Source organism: Amblyomma maculatum, chromosome 9 (genome assembly GCF_055883805.1).
Source record: "Amblyomma maculatum isolate TAMU_Amacu chromosome 9, ASM5588380v1, whole genome shotgun sequence".
Classification (NCBI taxonomy): Eukaryota; Metazoa; Arthropoda; class Arachnida; order Ixodida; family Ixodidae; genus Amblyomma; species Amblyomma maculatum.
In genome coordinates this window covers 58,265,536-58,280,724 of record NC_139352.1, presented here as the reverse complement: position 1 = coordinate 58,280,724, position 15,189 = coordinate 58,265,536, and the positions used below count along the sequence as shown (strand labels likewise).

Genomic DNA, 15,189 nt, shown 5'->3' with positions numbered 1-15,189 from the left:
GCGAGCGATCGTTTTAAGGCGTGGTCTACACCAAGCATGTTGTAAAGTCGTCAGCACCACCTGTTCCAGGGCACAGTAGTGATACGCTGAAACTGTCACTCTGTAGTAACTTAATGAGCGTTTGCTCGTATTTCGTAACTGCTATCCTATCACCGACACGTCCTTGTTTACAATTTTCATCACCGCTCGAGATTTGGTGGACCCGCAGCTTGCCAACCTGAAAAACAAGAAAAGGCGAAATACATTTGCAGTAGCGTTTTCTTTTGTGTTTATATGCATGTGTGTGTGTTGCGCGCGCGTGTGTGTGTTTGTGCGTGCGTGCGTGTGTGTGTGTGTTATATGACAATCGTTTTTTTTTGTAATAAATGTTAGCGCGCCATTTTTAATAATAGATATCAAATTGGGTACAGCAAAGCGCGGAAATAAAATCGAAAGCCTGTTTCATGACTTAAGTATTCTGAAAATGTGAATTGAGGCATTCGATTGGGAAAACAATTACCATGCAATTCTTTCTTCATGTATTCGTTTTGTTTACTTCTTAGTGTCGTGGAAAAGCATAAAGACCTGTTGAATAAATGATTCAAGAAAACTGCATAACATCCCTGCCAGGGTGGAGCAATGGTTACTGCGCTTGACTACTATGCCAAGAATGCTGGATCGAATCCCGGCCTCGGCGGCTGCTTCTAGATGCAGGCCAAAAACAAAGCGCCTGTGTGCTAAGCGATGTAGTGTACTATAAGGAACCCCAGGTGGTTCAAATTTCCGGAGTGCTCCACTACGGCGTCTCTCATTACCTGAGTCACTTTGCGACATTATACGCCCATAAACTGAACTAAACTAAAACTGCATAACAACCCTCTTCCTGCATTGCAAACTTACCGACGTAGCTCGAAGTGGGCAAAGAAGAGCAGGCACCGAAGGGATCTGTGTTTAGAACTCCTACGAGCCAGTAGGATCAGTGTGTAAGTTCCGCTATAGGAGCCGACGAAGGCCTTAAATAGGCTGCCCACAAACACCTCTATGTGTCCTATTTGGTGCATATATGTAGCTAGCCCATATAGGTCTGTCCACATTGCTCCTTAACTTAGCTAGTCATTGTGATTCTCAAGGAAGCTAGTTTGGCTCTGTTAGCCTAGAGACAGAAGAGGACTTCTTAACACAATTGTGTTAAAGGCCCCGCTCTGCAAAAAAATTCGCTGTCCGCGTTGAGCAACATCCCGCACATAGTAGCTGGCAGGGGATACAGCCATCCAGTAAGTGGTCGTCGGGCTTTGTATCGTCAAGAAACTATATATAGAGATGTCCGATCTGGCTGCGCTGGCAACTGAGAATTCCCCCTAGTGATTAGAGGGTGCGATTAGAATTTAGATTGCCTGGACTCTTGTATCCCTGTAATTAGATATGCTGCATATAGACGATGTAGGCACGTCCTTATGACTTGGTTAAATCAAGGAATTATATCTACGTCTAGTGGTCCGCAATAAAAATTTTTAGGCGAATAACAAAGGGAATGTTAGGGAACGATGACCTGCAAGGTCATTCAAGGTCATCGTTTTTTCAAGGTCATTGCTGTTTTGTCATACCCTAAATGACGAAGCTCAATCGTTCTACCGTTTGCTTTTGTAACTCACATACTGCCTTTGTAGGAAAAGAAATGTTTCCCAGTTAGATGGCAGCCCACATCTGGGACTAAGTAATGAGAACTCATAGGAATGAGCACATTGTGGTTCCGTTGAGAATCGTGCACGGAAACACATCATTTCCAACGCCTCGTTCTGCTCATGAGCTTTGGCTTTCGTGGCAAGGAAACCAAAAAAACGTTTTACCCCGTTTGCCGTACATTGAAATGCATATTTTCTGCGGCAAATGATTTTGACAAGGTGCCACAACAGTGAAAATATCAACTCGATCGGATAACGAGGACCACAGAGATAAGGACTTCTATACCCGCTGTTTACCAAACGTTTACTCTACTTAATTTGCTTCTGGTTGTTTAGTACTCCTTGTTTGGAGGTACAAACCCACTGTGATAGAAACTATTGCCCTCGCACGTTCATATCTTAGGAGTTCTGAGCGTACAACAAATATCTCCAAACGTGACTGTCTAACTTCTTAGCGATAAAATTCTCTCAAACACTCACACCGCAATCAAGGTGAAAGTGGTTGCCTGCGGCTGCTGTCAGTGGAGCGTAGAAGATAGAGCGGGACTGTCTGATTCTACACACGAAAGAGAGAGGCACATTTATGGACTGACGGTAGCATGGAAACTTTCTCGCTGATGTATCACGATAATTCAGCACACGTGCGATACATATTCGTTTTATTTATTTTTTCTACTCGCAGCGGACTCCACATCGCTTAGCAGCTTCATTACTCCCGTCCCCGAGACTTGTGACTAGTGGATGCCCGCTGCCCTCTATTGGCTACCACGATACGCAGGGTGCGAGCGATTAGCCGTCTCGAGTTGTGTTCTCCGCATTCACCAGAGAGGGCGCTGGGGCGGCGCCCTCCCAGTCCTTTTTTCCCCGATCGGTCATTCCGATCTGCGCTTTCAGCAGGGCGTCGTGCTGCGCGCTCGCTTCCTCATTTCCCTTTCGGGCGCTCTGGCCGCTCGGGTTAGCATCGAGCCTGCAAGTGAACTTGACGCGAAATTTGAACCTCCATTTTTGTTTTATGTACGGCGCTACAGTGCTGCCGCCTTGTTTAGTCCTCGCCTATTTCGAGTGGATTCTGCTTAACAACATTGCTTTGCATCGCTCTTTGGTTTACGTGACAGAAGAACTGCTTTAAAAGAACTGAGATGAAGTTACAAGGTCGCCTGCTGGAACCAGTTTTTATGCGATGCTTGATGCTTCTTGAGTTGTTGCTGCTATCCAAGACAACTGGGAATACTGGCGACGAGCATGGCCAACATAAAGGTAACAAAATGACATGTCTCGTTCAAAACATTTGGTGTATTTTGGATGCACATGAGTTATTTACAGTATTTTATCAGCAATGGTTTATTTGTTTTCTTTAAACTAAAAGCTTACGTACCAAGAAAGTGTGTGGAAAGCAGCAATCGCATTGAGATTGCTCTACTTTTTTTTAGTGTTGGGACTCAGGAATGTTTCGGTACAGCGTGCACAAAACATAAGTTGACAAAGCGCGTTCCGGGACCAGAGTTTTAGAAAGCAAAAAACGCCGCCGAGGTTGCGAATCCGTTACGGTGCTCTCCAACATAGCTTGGATACCTGAGTTTAATCCCTGCCGCGCTAGTCGAGTTTCAGTGAAAGAGAAACGCAACCTCCCGAGTACTGTGCAATTTCTATGCTTGCAGTGCGTTTGTGTGCATCCAGCCTTTTCTTCGTCCTTGTCTCGTCAGCGCACCTTTTTGTTGTATCGAATTATGAAACAACTAGCCCGACAAGTTATACTAAAGGTTGTCACCTGAATGTGTTGGTGACGTTAACACTCGTAAACCATAAAACAACCACACGTATGTCAAAATTTATTATTTATCATAGTTTTACCATCCTCTGAATTACAAAATGACTGTTCAAAGTAAGAATGGATTCTGTAAAAGTTGGCTGAGATATGCGCAATGCTTACACGTCTCTCTACTGCCTGAGATAAAGCAAAGGAAGTTTTTTGCTCTAAAAACACGTTTCTTCTCCTGTTTTTGATAATTTGCAGAGACTTTGTTGCAGATTTAAGTGAACAAACATTTTGAACTGGGGTGAGCAGTCGTTAATCTTGGCTGAATATTGATATTTCCCGAAAAAAATAAAGCTTTGACCTTCTAAGCCTCCTTCATGCTATTATATATTAGTTATTTAATATACGCACCATGCCTAACTGGACTGTTAAGATAAAGAAACATTTTTCATCCTTTACGTCAGGGCAAAAGAAGGGGCCATATTGAAATACCCGTATTGTTTGCTCTGTACAGATGTACTACACGAAGAGAGTCAGAAGCCAATGTTAGAAAATAGTGCGCGGGGGGTTTTCGTTAGAAGATAAATGTGAGGTGATGACTTAGTCTTGGAGACAATTGGTTACAAAGTACAATAAAACAAAGAAAAGAAACCGGGCACGGCTGGCGAGATTCGAGCCTACAATCTCCGAATTTCGTGCGCAGCGCGCTCAACGAGCTATATACGGCGGCAGAGGTTCAAATTCCGCTTTCTTAGGTATATATTTTGTGTGTAACCTACCTATGAGATTTTTTACCAGCGCCACACTCATTCATGGCAGCAGAGGTGGATGGGATGCGTTACCGTGGGTTTCACATGCATTTTACGTAACCTACGGCGCCAAAGATGACACATATTTCAGTCTCTTGATAGCCGAGTGAGCAAACTAATGTAGGGAAATTAGGGACTTGTTATGAAATGCAAACAGAAGTAGCCTGCAGCTAATGATACCATGGACACCATAAGATGTTTTTTTTTTATTTGAATAATGTCAAAGATTATGCGATAGTAGAGATATTCGGTTAAGCGTAAAAGAAAAAAAAAACATCCACGAACCGTAAGCGCGCTTACCACCTGAACAATGGCGGTGGCTATTAGAGCTTCTAATGTCGTTGCTACACACCCTCGAGGATATGTTAGACGCTGCGTAAACGTCATAATGCTGAACATAGAACAGCGTTCGCCGTAACTCCGTTGATAAGAGCACAGGGCGAGAAATATGGAGGCATACGGAGGGTTCGGATCCGAATAGCAGCATATGATTTTTATGCAATAATTTCATTGCATTCGTCTTTATTTTGATTCAGTGTTAAATAAAATTTGCCGAGGGTTTGACTCCGCTGGCACCAACTCAGATGTCCAAAAGCAATGTTTGTCATTAAAGCTTGTTGCTGGGCTAGTTGGTGATTCGTTCGTGTTTGTGTCCCTTCCTCTGTGCTCGTCCTTTTGCGCTACCTTTTATTCTAAGAATGTTTGTCATGGTTTTGTGATGATTGTGCTTAGCGGTATAGCAGGGAGCAACTACCACAGAGTTTAGGACTGCGTTAGTAATTACTGCGCAGCACACAATTGGATGCACACGTGTCAATTGTTGGAATTTATATCCCGTAGTAGCCTCCAACTGGGCTAGCAGTTGAATGCTAAGTGAGGGCCGAAATATAGTATAGCACCACAGTGGACGCTGCGAATATAAAGGTGGCGCCACGATTGTGATATACAAACGTGGAAATCTATCGCCATATAGAGTCTGTTAGTAATGTATGCCTTGAGAGGGAATGGCGCGGAGTAGGCTATAGTAGGCGGGTGCTCTGCCAGAGCGATATCTGTCGTGCATGCCGTCGTCCCACTCGCCACTTAGGTGACTGGACAACAGCTGGCATCACAGTTGCTATAGCAACCTGCAAGGCACAAGTAAATTTTTTACTCTGCTCAGATAATTGCATTAGTGCTTTCGCACTAATAAACGCATGCCTCCAAAATATGATAAACTGGCAAATATGTCTATACGCGTGAAAATTAATTGAAAGAATCATGAATTACATAAACGCTGCACAGGAACATTTAGCAGAATTTTATCATAATTAAAGTTCATTATTCGACGTTATGTTTCATAATCTCTTTGCAAGGAAGTGTTTGAGAACGGACTTTGCCTGGTCGACATGCCATCTTTTCAGCAATAGCACTACCCATGAAACGAAGGCGTACGCTGTCCGGCGTGAAGCGCAGCGTCTGCGAGAAACGTGTACATTTTGTGAAAAAGATACGTTAATTAATAGAAATGAAGCAAGGACTGCGATTCAAAGTTGTATTACAATCAGAAATGGAGAAAGAATCGAAATTCATACCTCCTCAAAATGAGATTAGAATGATAACTAGAATAGATTTCTTTAGGAAAGAGAATAAAATCACACACGGCAAAATATCAGGGTTCCATCAGATACACTAGGAAAAAACGCACCCATGGCAAAAAGTGGCCCTAAAAATGATTTCTTCTGGAACTCACATGAAAAAAAAAAAAAAAAAAGATACGTTTTATATAATTCTTGGCTTTGAGTGAAATGTAATCATCATTTGGAACCTTTGTCCTCTGGCCGGCTGAGATGTTTAGAGAACTGCGTAAAATCATGGTGAGAGAGCCAGCTGGCTCATTATATGTTGCGTGGTTCCGAGCTGCGCAGCTCGTTAAGCAATCATTAAGGCATGTATAATCAGCTTGGTAATACTGCCCACTGAGAAGGGTACAAGCGGATCGGCGCGTGGTAGTCTCGGAGAACCGCCCAAAGAAGAAGACGTCACTAGAATCACCTCCCGGACTTTCTGGTGAGGAGGTTCACCCGTTCCTCTGTTGATGGTGTAGAATGGTGATCAGGGTAATGATGGTGTAAGCAGTACAAGGCTAAACTGGTTGTGCACCATGGCCACTCTAAAGCATCGCTTCAAGCTTCTGGTTCTTTAACGCCGCTGGTCAGCTCGCTTTTCCCCCGTAAACAAAGCGAAAACGAGGCTCTTGAATCAAGCTTGAAGTTTTTTTAGTTTACCTTCTTATGATGACAGAAGCCCGAAGCGTTTTGGTAAACTTATCTTGCAAATCGCTTCAACGTTCATTCATAAATTACTGAGGCTCCTCTAAGACTTGCACCGCTGCACACTTTTAAATAACATAGTGTTTTAATTTGATTTTTTATTTTACTTTCTTCCGTATTTATATTTTCGTTGTTGTTTTTTTTTTTACTAATTGGTTCTTTCCTCTTTTTTTTTCACTTTTTACTTCGGAACTAAAGTTTTAGTGCTCTAAAACAAGACTTCCAACTCCCGCTTTTCATTGCTTTCTGCTCGTCCAGTCCGCCCCTCGATCATGTCTTTCATGTCAAAAACTGTCAAAAACTGCGAAACTGGGTAGGACTTTTGAAATGAGAGTCAAACCACCCCTAGACATTGGAACCCCCCCTCCCCCTCTTCAGGCCCATTATACTTCTGATGTGTGCAAGCATTTTCGTGTGACTTGTTTGAACCCGAGGCTTCAATTCTACGTCGGGTGGTTTTTAATATAACAGATTAGGACTGTATGCCTACGTGTGTGTGCGAGCCGCAAAATTGACACAAGCAATCGCACCTAATTTAATTTACCTGAAAACCCTTAATCGACCGTCACTCTTTTTGTTCTTTGTTCCTTGAGAGTTTTATTTTCTTCAGAGATAACTCATTTTGATGGAAGCCGCAAAATTAATGACAACTAATAACTTCAGCTTAGTCTCTAAAAATTTATCGGTTTCTAATGTTAGCCAGGTATTAAAGTTGACTTTGTAGCAGTTGTGTTACCATTCTCGTTATGTAGTTGCCAAGACTCAAAGCTGAGGTACCTCACGGAGGGGGTCAGCACAAACTAAACAAAGAAACTAATGTGGTTTTTATTCTGTCTTATTCCGTTGAATCAAGGAAGACATGAACAAGCACGCTGCTTTTGGCAGCGATATTAAAAGTTGTGCCCCTCAGTGACAAGCTGTCATTGACAGTTGCTAGAGGCAGGAGTGTCGTAAAGGCTACCAGGTTGGACTTCCCTTTTGCTGTTTAGCGCAAGCACTTCCGAAGTCATGGCGCTTCATTATATTGCCTGCGTATTGAAGTAATAAACTGCTGACAGAATTTTGTTTTTCAGTTGGCCGAAACTTCTGCTCTTATAGCGGATGCCTGGACGTGACTCTGGGAAGAAAAAAAAAACAGACAAAAAGCTCGTTTTACACACAATGTGCTTGCTTTTTTTATTTTTATTTTTACGACGATATATGACGCTTGTAAGTACCGGCATCGGGACGTGATATATAGCCTGTATAGTGACTCCATTCAACTCTATTAACTGCACGACCATCAAACCACCTAGACAACCTGCATTCGAAGCATTGAGATTGAAATTAAGGAAGTTGCGCGTATCTCGTTGCGGCGCCGCTCGAGAAGGCTAAGGTAGCTTCAAAACAAGTACCAAATTAAAGCCGGCAATTCCACCACATGTATCGGCCACTCTTTTTGCCAGTAGCAGCGCTACCCAAGACATCTCTGTTGAAAGTACATCAGCAGCGTAGAGCTGGTAGTTTTTTTTATTGCGAAGATTTTAAAAAAATCACTGGACCGCTATAAATGACAGGAGTAGCTGAGGTTTAGTGAAAAAAAAAAAAAAAAAAAGCGAGAACGAGAAAGAAAGAAAGCAAGAAAGAAAGAGCAAAAAGAAAGTAAGAAATAAATGAAGAAAGAAAAAAGAAAGGAAGGAAGAAAGAAAGACCGCCTTAAATTGTTATCAAAAAGCAACTCTTTGTATGACGCAGTCATAGATTCATGAAAAGAGTACACTCGGACTGTCAAGGGTTCTTCACTATTAGACCCAAAGAAAGAATAGAACGTGGCGCTGCCGCCTACTCAGACCTCACATTACTGACTGATGTTAAGCATAAAAATAACGCACAAACTGCAATTTCGACCCTCGTTAGCTGCCATATTCTGTGAGATCTACAATAATATGTCTACATTCTTATAACTCTCAAAGACTGTTGACTGTCCCTTTATGAAAAATGTGCTCCTAGTGCTTGCTGAAACTAAAAACCTTTATGACTACTGAAAGAACAATTATAATAAATTAGTTTACAATAATATTAAGAGGAAAGACGCAACGTTGCATAACTATGAAAGGTAATTTGGTAATGTTTTTTGTATTTTCTATCAGGGCGCAATTAACTGTCTATGTATCTTATTCCACTGGAATGCATGAGTTATCGTGGTTATCTTCTTCAATGTGACTATCTTTGTTCGCAGCTAATCCCAATAAAAAGCGCGTAAATATAGAAAGAAGAATAAGGACAGTCTGCGGATAATTGAGTTACATAGGGAGGGACACGACACTGAAAGTGCATCGCGGAAAGTGTCAGCGTACTTTTTTTATTAATGAGCATGGTGTAGAGGCCAGTGTAGCGGCAACTGGACGACCAAGCAGCGGTTATATATTATGAGCGTGTATTAAATGTCGATTCTGAATAATAATGCATAAGTAATGTATTGCTTGTTTTAACTGTTTCAAGGCTGAGAGCTTGGCAGCCACTCATTAGGGGACAGAGGCTTTGCGTATATATTTTTAAATGACATTGAATTTTTACTCTCTGCGTTTACGTGTTTCACCGTTAATTAGTGTGGTTAGTGGACGAAGTTCCCAGTGCTAAAAGGCGGTTAAAGGACCTGAAAACCTGTGCTACTGGTAGCTTTAAGCGCTTGACACGTGAAAAGGCCCGGTGTTATACATTACTGCGCTGTGGCAGTAATTAACTAGTTGGTAAATAGCACCACAAGCTGTACAAACCGCAACCTGTTTTTCCCTATCTGAATAGAGAACATGTGTAAAAAATTCGTACAAGACAGTTAGACCCACGCGCGTTGACAGCCTACATGCTTTATTTATTTGCGGGAAGTGGGTTTTGTTTTCGTCATTTTATTTCTTCTTTCGGTCAGAACATTGAGGTGGATAGCAATGACTTTAAAACCAAGTCGAATAGAGAGCATTTAGCGATTGGCTTCGATGGAGAGTTTTGGGCAAAAATAAATAGGCAGAATATGAATGCTGTTAGAGCGATGGCTGTGTTTATACTAGCGCATTTTATAAGCTAAAGAAAATAATATTGGTGAGAGCAAAACACGCTCTGTTACCATCCGTGGTAATGAGTTGGTATTGGAAATGCGTAAACTAAAACTAATTGCTCGCTCTCGCTCACCATCACTACTCGTACTATATTAGTGAATTTTTTGCCAAGATTTCATTTATGCCCTTGTGGATGATATTTGGTTGCATTCTGCTCCAGTGGGCTGTTTATTATGATTATCTACTTATGTTTACAGCAGCCATCCTGCGAAATTGTGGTACTGCACCTCCAAGTCGCTGCTGTTCATGTTTATTTCACTTAATTAATCTCGTACCACAGAAAGAGATTTTTGGGAACATTCCGAATATTTTGTTCCTAAGCAGACGCGAGCACAAAATACTTTTGAATGAAAGAATATTACTGTAATTAAAAATACTTGCGCAAAATACGCAGAAAAGTATCCAGTATGCATTACTTGAATTGCTAAAGTAAAAACCAGCTGCTGTAATCGGTGATTGAAAGTTGATATTACTTGTGTATACCTCATTGGGTGATTGGCGTAATGGTTCTCGGTGGTACGATTTCACCGCGTTCAAAGTAGGTCAGAGTTCGCGCCTCAAGGTTTTTAACGCCATCCGAAAACATATACAAAATGTTGAACCTTAACGAATCTTAGTTTGCTTCTGTGCACTTCACGTTAGTTTCTTTAGTTATTATTTTTAATCTGTCAACCAGACTAGGGCCTAGACGAAATATATACGTTTTATGAAATTAGTACGTAGGTAACTGTAGCTAATATTGGACGCCGAAATAAAGTTTACCTCTATGTTACCAGCGAAATTACAGAGAATAAAACATGCATGACTGCCTTCTTTGGCCACTCTGGTAGAAAGATTTAACCATGCAGTAAATCTCAAGTTTACAAAAAGGGGCATACAAGTGTGATGGTTTTCCCAAGCGGACAACGCGCTTCCTACTTCGTAGCTTACCAAGAAGCAATACTCACGGAAGAATGTTCGTTGTATACCAAAGAGTAAATTCCTTTCTAAAGCCTTGGCGGGAAACTATTCCCTTCAGTCGGTATGCTTGTCAGGTGCACGGAAGGCGCGACTTGACTCGTGAGCTTCTAAACGATGGAGCGCACGTCGAAGCAGAAACTAAAATAAAATGTTTTGAGGATTCCTTTACGCATATCTGGGGCAATATTATGTTTAAAATCAGTTGATATGTGATGCTCTCATTTTGCAAAAATAGGCTCTGTCAAGGCTCTATCGAATTATTTCATGTCAAAAGTAAAACTTTTCCAAGCAATAATCTGACCCAGGGAGAAGCTTTTACAATAAAAAAGGATAACTCACAAAACTGAGTTGATGTTGGTTCAGCGTTTCCATCATCTATTTTGAGTAAGTTTTCAAGTAGAGCCACTGGGACCTAGTGGATGAGAAATGCACGCTACGGTGAGTTCAAGGAAAGAGAAATATTTTTTATCACAGAAATTTTAATAATGCTAGTCTTGGTAGAAGGAATGTGTGCGCAGCACTGTTCACGAAATGAATCAATTTGACACCAAAGACTTTCTACACCTCTTTTTACTACCATTTTCTTCGGAATTGCGGTGTTGTTGTCCTAGTAGTGTTTCTGGTGGAAACTGAATTATGAAAAGTAGGGCGAACACTTATTTCTTTGTTTTTTTTTTTTTTTAATTTACGCGTGCGCTTTCGTGTCTTTATCTCTGAAAGAATTCTCCGGCAACGTCGGTTGCACTGTCGACCATTCGAAGCTTCACAGCTCCAAAAACCAGGGAGCATGTCTCTAGGAGGTGGTTTTGAGAAGGTGACAGCTGGCCATTGACGGCTCGGAGGTTTCCTGAAAGAGAATTCTCACGGCACAATCAGTATATCCAAACATATCGCTCTCATGTCTTCGCAATACCGATAACGAAATGCCGTAGCATATGCTGTAAACAAGTAATGCTGGTGCGTTTACACTGCGCGAATCTCCATTATTGTTTTCGATTAGTTTCTTGTTTTAATTAATTGAGGAGGGCCTGTGAAATATGCATTTGGAACACTCACTATTTTGAAGACAATTAAATTTACAAGACGAAACTTTGAAACCTTGAGACGCCACAAGATATGTTATGAATTGGCATTATTTGGTACATTTCTTTTTCGTAAACTTTGATCACTGCTCGTGATGAAGGCTTTTCTTTTTCTAGGAAGCTCGCTGGTGATTTTCACAATTAGCGTGAACGTTACACTGCCGCTGGTTGTGTTTATTTCTTGCAAATTTCAAATATATGCTACGGCCGAGATTTCAGTTAGCTTCATCACTTACCCTTTATACTCACGTCGTATTCTTACAACGACTGCTGCTTCATGCGACAAACCAACAGCGGTGTCTGGCACTTCTTGGGAGGTTGGGAGCTCGTGGGGCTTTTTTTTTAGGCTCTCAAAAAGAAGGATTCTCCGAACATATTCACCTGTTTTGGAAGGAAGAACGAGGATGAAACGAAGGAAAAGGACGATATTTAGGCAATAAAAGTGGTCATTTCGTCTCGACCACGAAAGTGGAGTACATGCTTGCTTATGGTCTCCAACCGTGAGTTATTCTATTTGTAATATTTGATATTTGTGTAGCTTTCCATTTTTCTTAAATGCGCTTTCGGTTAGGAATTCATTTCCACGCATTAACGCACGGCCTTCCGGTGCTTTTCTGCAATATCCAAGAAAAATAAACCCTATATCTTACATTGCACGCTGTCACATTCAGGTAGCGGAAATCATTATCGGCGGTGCCTAGAACATATGCAGTTTCATATTCCCATTCGCCGTGCGTCATTTGTCAGCAAAAAAAAAAATTATATATTACGTGAATACATAGTGAAATACTGCAGTGGTCGCAAACACCGCCGCAGATTTTGCTCACGGAGAAGTTCATTCTCGTTTAATGTTGGTCATTCCAATTCGAATCGCTGAGACCGAACAACTGCAGCACAGGAGACTTGTTTTTGTTTCTGCAAAAATTCTCCCTAGCGCTGTCGCACTGAACGCACAGAGAACTGCGATCTGCGTCTACCTGCCCTGTCTCGGTTTCTCCACTGGACGGAGCAGTTCCAGAAAGAACGAAGCAGTTAAGCTTTTCGACACGGGAGTGATTCGAACTGGCTTACTTTATTGCATAAGAATACCTGTATAACACAAAAAACACTTTCTACTCTCTGACCAATAATTAACTGCCATTTCCTCTGCAAACCTTCTACCTTTCATTCCTTCGATCCATTCATTCAGCCTTTTGAGAATTTGTTCATTTCTTCAACCGTTATACAACATTGCTGTTTTCACCAATTGATTCGTTCGTTTCCTTATGTTTTTATGTTTAGTTAGCAATATTATGTACGGGTACTGACAGCCACATTTAAAAGAAAACAAAAACGCTTTTAGATGGATGCGAAAAACAAGGCGGCCATCTACTGTGCGATGTCAGTGTACGTTAAAGATTCCCAGGTGTGTGAAACTACCGAGCCCTCCCCTACGGCGTCTCTCAAAGCCTGCGTTTCTTCGGGACCTTAAACCCCGCAAACCAAACCAGATAACAAAAAAGGAGAAGGTATTAACAACCGTATACGTTGCTTTCTTCTTCGCATCTTACGCTGCGTTGAGCGAAGACGGGAATGACGCCGGTTGCCCGGCCTGCGGAATCAATTATTGCAACCACAATGCGTTCCCTTAATCGAAGCGAGGTCATTATCTGCAATCAAAGCAGATCAGAGGAAACAGAGCGAGGAAATCTAAGCTCAGTTCCCGGAACTTGCGATGCTCGTATTAGTCCCAAGGATTTCTCATTGTGTTCCTTGAGAGAGGAACTAATTCACTAAGATTTTCTGCTCTTTCTTTTCCTCGGCGTACGTCAGCAATGTATCCTGCAGACATCCTCCGCGACTTCTCCTAATTGCAAGTGATGAAATATATTTCCTTTCTTTCATTTTATATCATCTCTTCGTGTTCCTCTTGTTGCACAAGAACGTTTGCTGGCGCGAAGTAATGAGTATCGTTGAGTTGAGGGAGCTTGTCCTGAGATTTAGAATGACGAAACACTCATAGGAATACGCATACGCCGAACACAACAACAATCCTTTGTAATCGGCAAACTGATCCTGTTTTTTATTTCGGGAAGAATATAGTTATTTTGTACTCCTGACATATAACCACGGAGGTTCTGGAGGGCGGGGATTAATTGCTGAAATATGAATTGCGGTGATTAGCGCACAGTAATGACGCATGGGTTATATGAGATACGCGGCAGCGGCAGGTTTTGATGGATTCAACTGCGTGGAGACTTAACATGCGCTAAACTCTCACAGCGCACCGATATTTAATGTGGAAAGCCTTTCTAGACTCGTGGCGCGTCGGCAGAAAGTGGTCACCGGACGTTACCGCCCAGGAAATGTCCGCCGTATGAAGACAGATTGAAGAAGGAAAAATGATTGATAGTGATTGCTGGTGATTAATGGATGTTATGATTGAAATGGGTACCAGTTATATGACTAATAATTACTACTTATGACTAGTATTGGCAACTATTCACTTGTAATGACCAATATTTCTAATGACGACTTGTTGCTACTACAATTGATTAGATATGACTAAAATGCCTAGTAAGGAGTAACAATGACTAAAATTACTACTAATTACGTAATGACCAATATGTCTAGCGACGACATGCAAAAACAATTATTTAGAAAGTTTACAAATGCTTAGTATTGAGTTCTAATGACTAAAATACTACTAGTGACTTGTAACGACCAATATGCCTAACGAATACGACTACATTGAATTAGAAATCAGTAAAATTCTTAGTAATGACTAAAATTACTTCTAATGACTACTACTACTACTAGGCTTTCTCCATTGATTTTTTAAGAAATATTTTGAGAGACCCGTCATTTTTTACATTTTTATTACATCGAGATATAACCATTGCAGCAGGGATCATTCGTGTGATCTTTCGAACAGCCACGGACACGCGAAACCGATGAACCATTGCGATGACTCCTACTAAGAGATAGTGGTGCGTATCGCAATGTCTCACTGAATGAATAGTGCTCTAAAGATTAAATTGATATAGCGCTTTTTTCTATTTTGTGGCGCGGCCTAGCACTAGATGGTTGTAGCGTGTCATTTCAGCGCATATGTAGCGTGATTTTTGCTATAGCGGGTTCATTTCGTTCAAATATTTGAGTATCTGTTGTTGGGATTTCTTTACGTGTAATGACGCGAGCAACACACAGGTTCCACTAACTTACAGCAGTAGTCAGCGATTGGTTTCAGGGCGCGGATCGTATGAAGGAGGTTCGGGGTCTTATCCTCATTGCGTCTGCGCTCCACCCGCTTCTCCAATGAGTCCAGACTTTACAGCAGAATTTGGTGAAGTAAACTGCTTCTTAATTTTTTTTCAGATAGTGGTTAGAACAGGGGAAAAATTACGGGAGAAATGGGTCTCTCACCTCATCTCCTAGCTCAAACTCATTTGCCTTCTAAGTCAAATCAAATCATTACCACTTCCGAAATCAATTTGAGTTTCTTCACAGATAAAACAGCAGTCTGTACAAACATATT

The 15,189-nt window shown here is 41.5% G+C and overlaps 1 protein-coding gene across 1 annotated transcript in view; it reads left to right on the top strand.

The window, feature by feature from the left end:
* LOC146179124 (uncharacterized) overlaps positions 1–15,189 on the top strand; it is a 149,260-nt gene that overhangs the window by 77,280 nt on the left and 56,791 nt on the right. The gene's annotated exons all lie outside the window — the stretch shown is intronic.